The sequence below is a fragment of the Lygodium microphyllum genome, chromosome 9 (genome assembly GCF_053477565.2).
Source record: "Lygodium microphyllum isolate KBCC chromosome 9, Lygodium_microphyllum_v1.1.10, whole genome shotgun sequence".
Lineage (NCBI taxonomy): Eukaryota > Viridiplantae > Streptophyta > Polypodiopsida > Schizaeales > Lygodiaceae > Lygodium > Lygodium microphyllum.
Window position 1 is genome coordinate 137,411,684 of NC_141143.1, and position 9,944 is coordinate 137,421,627.

Consider the following 9,944-nt stretch of genomic DNA (forward strand, 5'->3'; position numbering starts at 1 on the left):
AAAGGATGTAGTGCCTGAACTTTTTAGCCGCAAAGACTATCGCAAGGCACAACTTTTCCATATAAGTATAATTAATTTTGGATACACCTAGCTTTCGACTGGCAAAAGCAATCGGGTGATACCACTTCTCTTTCCACATCTGCACTAAACAACAACTAATGCTATGCATGGTAGCTACTGAAAAGATATAAAAAATTTCGCCCCTCTTCACTGCTTTCAACACATGTGCTCTTGCGAATTCCTGCTTTACATCCTCGAAAGCCACCTTACAAGGGTCACTCCACATAAACAAACAGTTGAAATTTAATCGATTTGTCAATGGCAACGTTCTTTCTGCCAAAGCATTTATGAACCATTGATAATATCCAACTGATGACATAAAGCTATGAACTTCTTTGGGGGTGCGTGGAGGACTCATGGCGACTATAGCTTTGATCTTTTCAGGATCTGTCGCAATCCCTACTGAGCTAACTACATGGTCCAGCAGGAGCCCATAAGGTACGCCAAAAACACACTTCCTCGGATTGAGAGCTATGCAAAATTGTCTGCATCGCTCAAAACATTTTCATAAAAAAAATCAACTGCCTTTCTCTCACGGTGGCTGCCCCTAAATCGTCAATAAATACCTTCAGCTCCTCAGGGGAAATGTCACCAAAGGTCTTATCGGCAGTTCGTTGCCAAGAACCAGGCACATTGCATAGACCAAATGCCATCACATGATACGCAAAAGTCCCAAAGACTGTTATGAATGTCGTTTTGAGATTATCCTCTTTTGCAATCGCCATCTGATTATAGCCTGCAAAACAATCCATGAATGAATATATCTCCCTACCCGCCAATTGATTCAAAATTTGGTCGATAAAGGGCAGTGGGTAGTAATTCTTAACTGTTTGCTTATTCAACTCTCGAAAGTCCACACACAACTGGATTTGATTATTTTTCTTCTTCTTGATCACAACTAGTGAACACCATTCAATGTGCTGCACATGGAAGATCAAACCCGCTTTTCGTAATTTCTGTAACTCCTCGAACAGCCCATCCCGCAACTCAAATGGCATACGCTTGACTTTCTGTCGCACAGGACGGCTTCTTTCCTTCAATAGAATTGTATGGATAGTGAGGCTGGGAGGAATGTCTCTAAGTTCATCATAACTCCAAGCGAAAATATTGTAGAACTCTTGGATCAGAGTGACATAATCCTCCCGTTCCTTTGCACTAAGCATGGACCCTAGCTTTATTGGCCACTCATCGTTTGGCATATCAAGGTCTAGCTCGATAACATCTGCATCCCTTATTCTATCATGAGCTTCTAATGGCTCGTTCAACGTTACTTAATAGACGTCTTATGTGGTCGATCCCTCTTTGGATTCATCAGTCGACGACGTCTCACTTGTAGACACATCTTCCATTGTCTCTAACTCTGCAGAAGACATGGCAGCTCGCTCACTTTGAGATGATTCAGGATATGCATCGACTACCACACGTCTAGCACCTTTGCCAAATATCAATCTACCAGCAGGTATATCTACTTGACAGTTTGCTTGCAAAATCCAAGGTCAACCAAGCAATACTTAGTAACTCAAATGCCCTGCAAATCGGATTACCCTAAAGTCCAACAAGCATTCTACATTGGCAACTGTCGCATGGACTTTGGTAATGCAGCCCTCCGGCTGTCTCACACTATCGTCAGTCATTCTAAGGATTGTGGAGGCATCTTTTTGAATCGAAAGACCCAACCTCTCCATCAATTGAGAACTCATAATATTAACCAAGGATCTTGTGTCAACGATAGCATTATCCACTAGAATCCCATCAACATAGGCTGCAACCCTCGGGCAGTGCTTTTCGGCATGTTCAAACCAGTCATCCCCTACCCGCACTATTCCCAAGGGTTCTATGATATAACCCGTACGCAAGTTTTGTGATAATTCGCTAAAGCTCGCTTCTCGTGCCAAACCATCCGCTCTTTAGGACGTTGCATTGGCTTTATTGCCTCTTTTTTAATTCTTACATTCTTTCTCGACACCTCTTTATCTCTCTTGGCTTCAGCCTTACTGGCTTCAGAGGTCCCCCTTCCTTGTCAGGATTTAGAACTTGCATTCCTTTATCATCCTGTTTAGGGTTTTTGTCGACAGGTTTTACATTATCTTTGTTGCCTTCTCTATTTTTTTGGCCTCTTGTTACGACACGTAGGCTAGAAGCTTCAGTGCCATTAACTTGCACATCCTCAATGAGGCTTACCCCACTGCCACTGGCAGTTCTTTGATAGTAGCCTTACCCCTTTGGAGTATTTGTTTCGGCCCATCATCCTGCTGAAAATTGTTTCCTTACGCACGATGATTAACAGGCCCTGGTTGCCAACTGCCTTGCTAGAGGAAACTAATCTTACTCCAACATGTGGCTGCTAAATGGCCGGACTTCCTGCAAATGTCACACTTGACATTTGGGCAATTATGTGGATAATGTTGCCCACCACACTATTTGTAGATGAATCTAGAGGGTGCACCCTCTTCGGGGCGTCGACTTCCTATTAGATTCTATTGTTTCTTTAAGAAATTAACGTCAATGGCTATTTGCCGATATTGTTCAGAGATCATATCCGTGTAGTGCTTCATCATGTCCTTAACTTTGCTAAGGACATTTGTCGAACTCGACTCATAGCCTTGATTGTCTACCCATCAGTCTCTCACAATTTGATTAGGCATTCGTTGCATTGGTTGCTGACCCATAGGAACGACATTAGGGTTCATTGCTTGGCCTCCCACATTTGGAGGCATTTGACTAGCCATAGGCATAGTCACACTAGGTAGAGTTGGCAATAAAGGCACATTTGGCACCACGTTCCCTCTCCCGTTAGGGTTGGCCATCCCTATCCCTTGGCTTCCACTGCCATTGATCGGTTGCGAATTATTTCCCAACGCTAGACCCATATTGGGATTGGTTCGAGAAGCATAGGCCGCTTGCAATCGGGATTCTATTTTTTGCGCTCATCTAATGGCAGTGTCTATATCTGCCAAGGTGACACTACTCAATTGCACCTGGATGTTAAAATCAAGACCATGCAAGAAGTATTATAATTGGGCAGCAGGTGGGATAGGGATAGAGGCGTCCAATTTATGGAAAACCTCTTTGATCTTCTTGGCATATGCTCGTATATCTTCATGCGATTCTTGGCGTGTCAAATTTAACACGCGCAGCCAATATTGGCTACCCCTCTCAGGGGCAAACTCCCTTCAGAAGGCTTCATAACATAAGTCCACGGTGGTTATGTTTTTGATCTCAAGATCGTGATACCATATAGCTGCCCTTCCCTTTAGGGTCATGTTGAAGAACATCATTAGATGCCCTTCATCTTGGATGCAGTAGTTAAGCATCAGCTTTTGGAACTCCCTTATATGAAGCTCCGCATCCTCTTCCACTAACCCATTAAAATGGGTAGGGGGAAACCTAAGGTTGGCAAATCCGCCGTTCCCACAGGGATTGTGATAGGTTGTGCCATGGCAATGATCGGATTTGCTAATGGAATCGGGACAGGCAAAGCTGTCACACCACTCGAAGTGGGCAGATTAATCGGGAGGGGGGAAGTACTAGAACTTCCACCTCTCCTGATGGACTTTGATTTAGGCCGAGGTTACTAAGACCCCGCCCTTGAATAGGTTCAGGACTACTCCTTTTAGGAGAATAACGCTTATTAATTTCGGCCTTCCATTTAGCCCCCTCGGCACTCTCGTGTTTTTGGAGTTCGGCTTGACGGATCTCTTCAAAGGACATCAACTAACAAGTAGGTCCCAAGAGACCCTAGATTCAAAAGCCACCACTTTTTCGTTGCAAGAATCTAGCACCAAGACAAACCTTGTGCTACTAGATCCCTTATTTCCAAATAGGCTATTTCCTAAATGCTATGCATAGAAAAAGCAATCGGAATTTGTATTATTTCAGCCCTCAAACTATTGCACAAAATCCTCCTTCCCCTCACCGTTTAGGTTTTACTTCGTTGCATAGGTGTATAGAGGTTGTTTTGTCATGGTTTAATGTATGAAAAGCAATAAATCATGCACTGTGACAAAAAGATAGGGCAAACTGAGGCCAAACCTCATGCTCTGCCACTACTATACATTCACAATCACTTATTATATTTTTCCTTATTTTTTACGAGTCGTATTCCTATTTTTTCTCTATTTTCCCCCATTTTTCTATAAATTTCTCTATTTTTCCAATTATATTTTCAGGGATGTGGCTCTTGATTCTTAGAACAACAGAAAAATAGATTTTATTGGCATTTTATCCCACCCGAAAACACCAAAAACCCCATTTTTCTCATAAAAACCGTGTTTTATCAAATTGTAAAAATTATTTCTAGCATTTTGACTTTATGTTTTCTGATTTTTTCACTATGCGAGCATAGAAAAAACAGTAAACATCATGTCTACCAATTTTCACTCCATAAGAACAACATTGGCTCAATCAAATATAAAAAAGAAGCAATTTTCCTTTGTAAAATAGAGTTATCGTTTTTTTCCTTCTTTGCGGGTTTTAAAATTTGATTTGGGATTGTAGATCAGCCCTCATTCAAGGCTCAACCCACCTCCGCACAGCCAATTCTAGCCCTCCATTGATTCGGGAGTGATCCAGTACCATGCCAAACAAGCGTTCACCACCCGATTCTCTTCTTGATTCTTTCTGCATGAATTGCCTCTTTCAAGAGAGAGAAAGACTAAAATTGGAACTCAGCAATCGGGCAGCCATCTCCCGTGCGAAGCCAGGTGATAGAGAGTGTAGACAAGAGGAAGATCATGTATCTGATCAGTTGGGGGAGTGCTTTGAAGCTCCATAGCCCCCCCCTTAGTCAAATCGTCGTGTAGAGAAGGCACCTTCATCCCATTTTTTTCGGTGCTGAAAACCCCCCCCCCCCCCCCCCCCAACACATGCACACACAAAAAATGGATTTGGGGGGTGGAGACCCCAAAGGTCACACCCCCCCAAAACCATTAAGTCCTTTTCACACTTGATTTTGTCCATTTGCATGGTCTTTGGCCATCCGGTGTTCGATTCGCAATCCAAAAAATCCTGTGCATCCATCTCGAAGTCCCCCATTGTCGAGCATCTCCGAGAGTCTCATACGACCGTCGAAAAAATTATGAAAATTCCCCAACCATCGCTTGGTGGGTCTTTAAAGCACTTTTTGGGCTTGCCGCTTAAAAATTATGAAAATTCCCCAACCGTGCTTGGTGGGTCTTTAAAGCACTTTTTGGGCTTGCCGCTTAAAATTGTACTGATTGTAGTTGCCACCTTTGACAAAGTTTATTTTTCTCTTGAAATTTGGATTTTTTGGCTATTTTTAAGCACTTCTCGGAGTCAAAAATCATATGTCATTCATCTTGAGTTCATTGCCTATAATCTCCCTCTCCATAGATTCAACAGTTGGTGCATTTTGATTGCATTTAGTTTTTGGTATGAACGAAGGTCCACGTTTCTTATTCACCTTGTAACTAACAAGACCATTTTGATGTTAACAGACTTGTATCCATCAAGCTTCTAGGAGTGGCAACTAGTAGAATGTATGGTAGATGTTCTAGATGTCATCCATGGCTCTGTTGGCAAAGAGCTTTACAAGAGGAGGACCAAGGCGGCACTAACTGAGAGGGGCATATTCTTTTATGACCATTTTTACATACTACCTCCCTGTAGTGGGGAATGGGAAGCCTTGTCCAGCCTTCCGCTTCTAGATTTCAAGAGTAGAGAGTGGCCATTACTAGACTCTAGAATAAGCGAGCTTTATAGGTGCAAATTTTTTCACAAGGTGCAAAAATGCCTAAAGCCCAACATTTCAAGTAGGCAAAGCAAAATATCCACTTTTATGCCTATAGCCATTTTTGTGGACTACTCTAGCATTGAAAGTTTGGACCTCAAGAACCATGTTCCTAAAATGAAGCACCCAGATATAGACAATACCCTAGAGTTTGCGGATGCAAGTTGGGATACAAAGGTACAAGAAGGAACCACCTGCAAGGTGCAACTAGATTCTAATGTCAGCAAGTATATGATTGCCACTCAAAACTTCATTATGACATTTTTATATAGAAGATGGCACCATATTTGTTAAAACTAATGCCATTAGACCAAGACATGAGGGAGTTTTTTGAGAATTCATTACAAGATATTGATGTTTGGTTGGATGGTGAACTTTTGATAAATTCGAAGGTAGGGTCAATGTGTACATTACAACAATCGAGGATGGACTTGCACAATGAAGACATCCAACATCCTACTTCGTTTAGCTTCTATGTTGATGTTAAAAAGGTGCATTGTTATTTGCATTGTTTATCTTGTTTCACATTCACATGATCAAAGGAATTGTTTGCATCACATTATCACTAACTAATCTCTCGACGTCTACCAAGTTCCAATAAGAAAAGAAAAGAGCTTCACATGTAAAGAGATAACAAACAGTGTTGTGTATTTGCGTTGCTATTTTAGTAGCACTCTAGAGCTACCTCTGAGGACTGCACAGTTATAGGACAACATGTGCCTACTTGCAAAATTCAAGAAAATACGCCTAAAATCAAGGCTTGGAATGTAAAAGAAAGATACATGTCATCATCACCTAAGAAGTCCATCTACACTTAGCAATCACAAAATGAAGCTCGCCTCACTCCTATAAAGAGATACAACTACTACAACAACAATGATAAAGATAGACATAGACATAGAGTGAGAACACAAAAATAGAATAGAAGTTGTACAAACATAAAGTAGAATAGGTTGAAGTTTAAGCATCACAATTAACATTTGGATAGCACATTCCCTAGCTCTCAACACTTATTTTGTATTTTGGAATCATTACGTACTTTTGTCCAAGACTATCTTTACTGGTGGTTTTCAATGTTCTTCCTAGGATACCAAAATTGGTAGTTTTTGGTACTTAATACCATTACTATCGGTCTCACTGTAGCATTATTAGTAGTCTTGGTACTTTTGAGTACAAAATTTGGTTGTCCCATAATTCTCTTCTGGGCATTTGGGTCCTTTTTGTACATGATAAATAATTTCATAAATGCAGGTTCCTTATGCCTCATTTGAGTATCTTTCATATCAATGTGTACTGGTATACTTTTTGGGCCGTGAGAAAATCACATTAGAGCTAACTATAGTTGAGAATGGCACTGAATTTGAGTAGCCTACACTTGGAGTTCATGACCAAGTGATATGGGGGCTGTCACCCCAGGGAGGTACCTCTCTCGCTCGGTGATGATCCATATGGCATTCAATGCACACGAGGGTGAATACTAAGTGAAGTGGGGGCCCTTTGGCCTAGGGAGGAGCCTCCTTTGCTTGGTGGTGACCCTTTTCTCCCCCTTCCCCCCCCCCAACCCCCCACCCTCATTTTTGCATTTTCATTCCCATTTACAAAGAGGTGAATGAGCATTGAAAAATTACAACATAGCCTTGAAGGCCAAATTCAAGGGTCTCCTCAAGGGTAGGCTCAAATCTTTGAGAGCTAGTTCAGCTGTGAGGACAGCTTGGTTGCACACTTTGAGGGTAGAGAGGTTGTCGTTGGGATGGGTGGCGAGGTTGTGGCTGGGGCTGGAAGGTTTGATGTGCCTCCTCCATATCACACCAAAGAGCTTTCAATCTCTGCGGTTCTCTCTCCACCACTTGTGACTTGCTCTCTATAGCTTCTCTCGATTTAGCCCATTGACCAACATCTTCCATGGTGGCCTCATGACCTCGTATGGCATCATCCACCTCTTGGAGAGCCCTCATTTGCTCTTGCTTCTACTTGTGCCTCTCATATGAATTCTCTATCCCTATCTTTGTCTCTCTCTCACTCACTCATCTCTCCGTAGCACCTCCTCCCTGTGGCACTCAGCAATTGCAAATACAAAAAATAGAATGGCGCTAACTGCTAACTTTGAATTTCTTGACTTCAAACTCCAAGTAGCTCCCTATATCAATATCTTGTGCCAAAGAAGAAATTACAAACTACGAGCTTTGACTAGTAAAACATGCTTGCATAATAAAAACCACTCACATTTGGAATACCATATATAACCTCCAGAAGGAGAAACATGTTGAGGCACGTCCTCCATCCATAGCTAATGTCTCGAGGGCCCTACTATGGGACCCACACAATCTTTGTAGTCAAATTTCATAGAAGGATTGTTACAAAAAGAATGCCCTCCATGCAAGCCACTAGTTTGCACCCAACCCTAAAAACATAGGTGAAGTTAGTTTAGGGACAACACCTTCAAAGAGCATGAGCTAAATCTCAAAGCGAGATGTAGATACTTATTATTGTGGTAGCCCCCCCTCCCAGTAGTATTTGTAAAATAATAATCGAACACTTACTACGGATGGTACAAAATGAAAACAACTTGCACATTATCGGTAGACATGTAACTCCACTACAAAGCGTCCATCCATGAGACATCATTATCTTGTAGAGGAACTAACAGTAGAGCAGATCAAGACAATATATAGATCTCTGGACCTCTAGTGGCAGAAATTATATTACATAGCTATCAAATGTAAGAGGCATGAAAAAATATTATTTAGGCAACATATCAATGAGATCAAGGATTGAGATGCTCAAAAAAAAAAGTGAAAACTTACTATTGGAGGTCAAGGAGGATGGAGTTGGTCAACTCCTCATCATTGGGATGAGCAAGTACTCCAATGTCAACAACATCTAGCTCCACAACCTGCGGCTCCCCTCTCAAGGGTACACCTACCCGAGTGGGGGTTGCTACCTTCATCTCCGTCGCGCTCATTATCAAGGGCAAGCTCATTCTTTGTCAAAATTGTGGATATCGAGGAGCTAAGATGGAGGAAAAGGTGCAAAAATGTGAGGGAGAGGAGAGGGATTGTTGCAAGTTGGGGCCTTGCATTGGTTGAGGATGATTGTACGAGGTGGGGCTTGGCTCGGGGGGGGGGGGGGGCTTGGTCTGAAGGGGCTCATCCTTGAGGGGCTTGTCATGGAGGGGCTTTGCTTCAAGGGGATCATCCTTGAGGGGCTTGGCCTAAAGGGGCTCATCCTTGGGGGGCTCGATGTGGCGGGGCTTGTCCTTGAGGGGCTCATCATGGAGGGGCTTGTCCTAGAGGGTGTGGAGGGACTTGGGGGGTGGTGGGGTTGGGGCTCGTGGGCTTGGAGGGGCTTAGCATGATGGGGCTCTATATGGAGGGGATCCACTTGGAGGGCCATAGCCTTGGCTTGGAGGGGCTCGTCTTGGAGGGCCTTGAGGGGGGGACCTGGAGGGGCTCAAAGTGGTGGGTTTTGTCCTCAAGGGCATAAGGTTGGGGCTAATCTTGGAAGGCCTAGAAGGGCTCATCCTAGGGGCTCAACATTATGGGAATCGTGGTGGTGGGGTAAGGCTTAGAGGCACTCAGACTGGTGGGATTACATTCTGATCTTGGCCACCTATTGGGCAGCTCCTCATGCTCTCTGTGAGCATATATCCTTCTCATTTGAGATGGGGGATCTTGGCTTGGTTTGTTAATCGGGATGGCAAGAATTTTCCACATACACTAGTCTAGGATATCAACATGATTTAATAGTTTGTCATACCGTAGTTGCAAGTGGAACATGCTATGGAAATATTTTGGCATGAAAATCACCTTGTGAGCATGAGATGCAAGAAAATATGCATCCTCAAAGAAATCCACAAGGAAGTCCTTTGCAATCACCTGAAGAGATAGAATTGTAGACACGCTTCATCTCATGTCCATGCCCCATTCCTCTAAGATTTCGTGAACCAACCTTTGGAAGTGCATGCATGGTATTGTAGGATGCATGTGATTTTCTATCTTATGTAGCTCTCCAAGCACTTCTTGATAATGAGCATAGTATATTATGTGCCTTTAGCAAGATGGGGGGCATTAGGTTTGAATCAAAGACCAAAGAGAGTCACTACCAAGCGACATAGGGTACTTGGTGTTGACTCTCA